Genomic DNA, 6,441 nt, shown 5'->3' with positions numbered 1-6,441 from the left:
ATAAATGTGGATAAAACAATATTCTACATAGAAATGGAGAAAACGATGTGTTTAGGAAATTCTAAGCCATACGTTACGTGCTAGTTTGTTAGTTAGGATGACAGTTAATTGGCATGGTCAAATTGCATGGCATTGCGCCGACCAAAAGTTGAATGTGGATAAATCTATATTCTATACAGAAATGGAGAAAACGATTTAAGTAGGAAATTCCAAGCCATATGTTACGTGTTAGTTTGTTAATTTTTTTTTCTTTTGAAAAGGATTAGCTGATAACTTTTTTTTTTTTTTTAATGAAGGGATTAGCTAATAACTTCGCCACATTAGTTTATGCTTTCAGAGTCAAAAAGATTCATATAGCATTTCAGCCTCCTCCTAATCATTATCTTATGATTCATTAGCATTAAAAAACAAACTTAAAATATGTCGTGTGAAATATGGAGCTGAAATTCATCTCTAATGAACGTACAACCCGTATGATTGTTGTAGTTTGTTAGCTATAGGATGGCAGTTAATTATTGGTCTAATTGCATGGCATTGTGCCGACCAAAAGATAGATGTCGATAAATCTAATACTCTAGTCAGAAACGGCGGAAACGTGTCTTCACAAGGTCATGAGTTTAACTACTAACTAACTATTGACTTGAATTTGTTTCACCCTCTGATTGGCCTTTTCATTTGGTTTGATTGGATTAACACCCTCTTGTCTTTCCTGGGAAAATCGTGGGGATTCGTCAACCTGATAAGACAATGACAAAAATCTGATTTTTCAAATTTTGCTACAAAACCCTTATTTTCTCCACTATCAATTGAAATGATAACAGGTTAGCTAAAAGAGATAATAAATGAAGAATTAGAGGAAGCAACTTTAGCTTTATCCAGAGAAAACTAGTATTTTCGTTATAACAATGTTAAAATAATAACGAAAACCATGAGCAGAAGTAGACCGACTTCTCTAGGTTTTGATCCAAAAAGAAGAAAAGTGGGACCATATACCATGCAATACAAACTTATAATAAATAAAGTGATAAATTTCTAATTGGGAGATATTTAGGGTTTAACTTTTATTTTATTTTATTTTTAAGCCTAAAAAGAAGAAAAGTAGGACCATATACCAGGCAATACAAACTTAGAAATAGAGTGATATATTTCTGATTGGGAGATATTTAGGGGGTAACTTTTATTTTGTTTTATTTATTATTGTTAAGTGATAGTGCTTTCTAATTTAGACTGGGAAACGGATTTGAACACAAATGTTGCTTTCATGCAAAAGCAGAACGTTGAAGAAAAATATTTTTACTTGTAACTAAAGGGGGTTGTATATGATATTTTACCGCAATAATTGTAATCAATCATGTTTATGCATCTTAGTGCAGATTCGATCCTCACTAAGTCTCGTTAATGACTAACTATTTAATTCACTAATTACTATTTGTCAAAGAAAATCTTCTGAGATATTATAATTCTTGTCCAAGAAAAATGCTTACTTTAATAACCCACTTCTTATGTCTCTCTCCTTAACCAATTGATCGACAATGGCATACCTTTAGTCTTCATCCCTATCTAGGGGCAAACTATGAATTAGGTATTGCAAAATATCTACCGACAAATTTCCTCCCAAGAAAAGACAAGGAGTCAGCCGACAAGTTTAAAAACCAAAAGAATTAGCCACTTGGTATGCCAGTAAGAACTGGCAAGAACATAATCACGATTAGCCCTTGAATTTAGTGCTTATGACCATCTCCAAATGATGTTAAATACTAAAAGATATTTAGGTGTTCTCTAATAAATATGTTACATATGATGTGGTAGTTGAGTTATTTGACTTAATGTTTTTAGGTGTATTTTTATAGCAAACAAATAAAGAGTCAAATATATTTTATTTAATTTTTAATGCATGGGTCTCATTAACAACCAATAAAATAAAGGTTTTTTTTTTATTTTTTCCTTTCACAAATAGTCTATCAGATTGATCAAACTCATCATTTTGGTCCCTTACTTTCAAAATCAATCAATGTCATCCCTGACATTCACTACCGCACATCAATTTGGTCATTCCGTTGAGATTCCATCAACTATTCTGTTAGCTTGTGTGTGGGACCCACAAATCCAATGAAATGGTGACACGTGGATTACACAAAATAAGGGTTTTTATCGCAAACGGTTCCTAACATTGATCCAACTCCTCACTTTCGTCTCTGAGTATTAAAAATCGATAAATTTGGTCTCTAACTTTCAATACCGCACATCAAGTAACCCTTCTATTGAAGTTTCGTCAATATCTTTTGTCACACTAATTCAATCATATGGTGCTATGTGGATTAACTATAACAAACTATTTTTTAAGATAAAAAACCAAAACTAAAAGTGAAATAAGAAACTAAAAACCAAAACTAAGAGAAAGAAAATTCATTGTCATCTTCATTAGGGTATGCTCAAAAAGAAAAGGAACGCACCATGACACCATGAAAGATTTGGCCTCCTGAACTCACTATTCATTCTCTCTAGTTGGTTATAATCCTATCAAATTCGAATTGAATTTGAATTGATTTTATCGAATTTAGATTGAATTTTTTCCTGATTGGGGTTGTGGGATGCAAGGACAATGTCAGCGCAGAATACTCGTCCGTTGGTTCACTCTTAAAAAAATAGTTTCTTACAGTTAATCCATGTGGAGCCATATGATTGGATTCATGGGACCACATCAACACATAAATGAGAATATATTGATGAAATTTTAATGGAAGGGCTAAATTGATGTGCAATAGTGATAGTCAGAGACCAATTTTATCGATTTTTGAAACTCATGGACCAAAATGAGGAGTTGGATTAGTGTCAATGACCATTTATGATAAAAACTCTTATTTATGTAAATCCACGTGCTACAATTTCATTGGATTTGTGGGTCTCACATACAAACTAACATAATAGTTGATGAAATCTTTACGGAATGACCAAATTGATGTAGGGTAATGAATGTCAAGGACGACATTGATTGTGTATAGGTTAGTTTGTTCGTTAGGATGACAGTTAATTACTGGTCTAATTTGCATGGCAATGCGCCGACCAAAAGATAAATGTGGATAAAACAATATTCTACATAGAAATGGAGAAAACGATGTGTTTAGGAAATTTTAAGCCATACGTTACGTGTTAGTTTGTTAGTTAGGATGACAGTTAATTGGCATGGTCAAATTGCATGGCATTGCGCCGACCAAAAGTTGAATGTGGATAAATCTATATTCTATACGGAAATGGAGAAAACGATTTAAGTAGGAAATTCCAAGCCATATGTTACGTGTTAGTTTGTTAACTTCTTTTTTTCTTTTGAAAAGGATTAGCTGATAACTTTTTTTTTTTTTTTTTAATGAAGGGATTAGCTAATAACTTCGCCACATTAGTTTATGCTTTCAGAGTTGAAAGGATTCATATATCATTTCAGTCACCTTCTAATCACTATCTTGTGATTCATTAGCATTAAAAAACGAACTTAAGATACATCGTGTGAAATATGGAGCTGAAATTCGTCTTTAATGAACATACAACCCGTATGATTGTTGTAGTTTGTTAGCTATAGGCTGGCAGTTAATTATTGGTCTAATTGCATGGCATTGCGCCGACCAAAAGATAGATGTCGATAAATCTAATACTCTAGTCAGGAACGGAGGAAACGTGTCTTCACAAGGTCATGAGTTTAACTACTAACTAACTATTGACTTGAATTTGTTTCACCCTCTGATTGGCCTTTTCATTTGGTTTGATTGGATTAACACCCTCTTGTCTGTTTCCTGGGAAAATCGTGGTGATTCGTCTACCTGATAAGACAATGACTAAAATCTGATTTTTCAAATTTTTCTGCAAAACCCTTATTTTCTCCACTATCAATTGAAATGATAACAGGTTAGCTAAAAGAAATAATAAATGAAGAATTAGAGGAAGCAACTTTAGCTTTATCCAGAGAAAACTAGTATTTTCGTTATAACAATGTTAAAATAATAACGAAAACTATGAGCAGAAGTAGACCGACTTCTCTAGGTTTTGATCCAAAAAGAAGAAAAGTGGGACCATATACCATGCAATACAAACTTATAATAAATAAAGTGATAAATTTCATATTGGGAGATATTTAGGGTTTAACTTTTATTTATTTATTTTTTTAAGCCCAAAAAGAAGAAAAGTAGGACCATATACCAGGCAATACAAACTTAGAAATAGTGTGATATATTTCTGATTGGGAGATATTTAGGGGGTAATTTTTATTTTATTTTATTTATTTTTGTTAAGTGATAGTGCTTTCTAATTTAGACTCTGTGAATAAGGAATGAAACGGATTTGAACATAAATGTTGTTTTCATGCAAAATGCGGAACATTGAAGAGAAATATTTTTACTTGTAACTAAAGGGAGTCGTATATAATATTTTACCGCAATAGCTTAAACCAATTATGTTTATGCATCTTAGTGCGGATTCGATCCTCACTAAGTTTCGTTAATGACTAATTATTTAATTCACTAATTACCATTTGTCAAAGAAAATCTTCTGAGATATTATAATTCTTGTCCAAGAAAAATGCTTACTTTAAGAACCCACTTCTTATGTCTCTCTCCTTAACTAATTGATCGACAATGACATACCTTTAGTTTTCATCCCTATCAAGGGGCAAACTATGAATTAGGTATTGCAAAATATCTGCCGACAAATTTCCTCCCAAGAAAAAACAAGGAGTCAGCCGACAAGTTTAAAAACCAAAAGAATTAGCCATTTGGTATGCCAGTAATTAACTGGCAAGAACATAATCACGATTAGCTTTTGAATTTAATGCTTATGACCATCTTCAAATGATGTCAAATACTAAAAGATATTTAGGTGTTTTTAATAAATATGTCATATATAACGTGGTAGTTGAGTTATTTGGCTCAGTGCTTTTTAGGTGTCTATTTTTATAACAAACAAAAAAAGAGTCAAATATATTTAATTTAATTTTTTAATGCATGGATCTCATTAACAACCAATAAAATAAAGATTTTTTTTTTCCTTTCACAAATAGTCTATGAGATTGATCAAACTCATCATTTTGGTCCCTTACTTTCAAAATCAATCAATGTCATCCCTGACATTCACTACCGCACATCAATTTGGTCATTCCGTTGAGATTCCATCAACTATTCTGTTAGCTTGTGTGTGGGACCCACAAATCCAATGAAATGGTGACACGTGGATTACACAAAATAAGATTTTTATCGCAAATGGTTCCTAACATTGATCCAACTCCTCACTTTGGTATTAGAGTATCAAAAATCGATAAATTTGGTCTCTAACTTTCAATACTGCACATCAATTAACCCTTCTGTTAAAGTTTTGTCAATATCTTTTGTCACACTAATTCAATCATATGGTGCTACGTGGATTAACTATAAAAAAAAACTATTTTTTAAGATATAAAACTGAAACTAAAAGTGAAATAAGAAACTAAAAACTAAAACTAAGAGCAAGAAAAGTCATCGTCATCTTCATCAGGGTATGCTCAAATAGAAAAGGAAGACACCATGACCCCACGAAAGATTTGGTCTCCTGAACTCACTCCTCATTCTCTCTAATTGGTTATAATCCTATCAAATTCGAATTGAATTTGAATTCGATTTTATCGAATTTAGATTGAATTTTTTCTTGATTAGGGTTGTGGGATGTAAGGACAATGTCAGCGCAGAATACTCGTCTGTTGGTTCACTCTTAAAAAAAATAGTTTCTTATAGTTAATCCAAGTGGAGCCATATGATTGGATTTGTGGGACCACATCAACACATAAATGAGAAATATTAACAGAAGAGCTAAATTGATGTGCGATAGTGATAGTCAGAGACCAAATTTATCGATTTTTGAAACTCATGGACCAAAATGAGGAGTTGGATCAATGTCAGTGACCATTTACAATAAAAACTCTTATTTGTGTAAATACACGTGTCACCATTTCATTGGATTTGTGGGTCTCACATACAAACTAATATAATAGTTGACGAAATCTTTACGGAATGACCAAATTGACGTAGGGTAGTGAATGGACATTGATTGATTTTGAAAATGAGATACCAAAATGATGAGTTTGGTTAATCTTAGGGACTATTTATGATAAAAATCCTAAAATAAAAACTAAATCAATTTTAATAGTTAATGTAACTATGAGGCCCAATATAATAATAAAATTAATATTTGATGTATGTATTGAAAAAGAAGATTTGATATTTGTATTCAATTGGCTACATCAGCCATCAAATAAAATTTTGATATATTATATTTGACATTTCTTTTAAAGATGCTCTAAGACCGAATCTCTCTCCTTGTTAGAATAACATATGGGCCATGTCCAGTTTGCTTTTGGTTTAGGCCTCTAGCTACTCATTCAACCATTGTAGTCCGTCATAATAATTTAGCACTGTCATTGTTGAG

Source organism: Pyrus communis, chromosome 9 (genome assembly GCF_041283825.1).
Source record: "Pyrus communis isolate YQ-2024b chromosome 9, ASM4128382v1, whole genome shotgun sequence".
NCBI lineage: Eukaryota > Viridiplantae > Streptophyta > Magnoliopsida > Rosales > Rosaceae > Pyrus > Pyrus communis.
The sequence above is the reverse complement of the archived record's forward strand: the minus strand, read 5'-3'. Positions refer to the sequence as shown.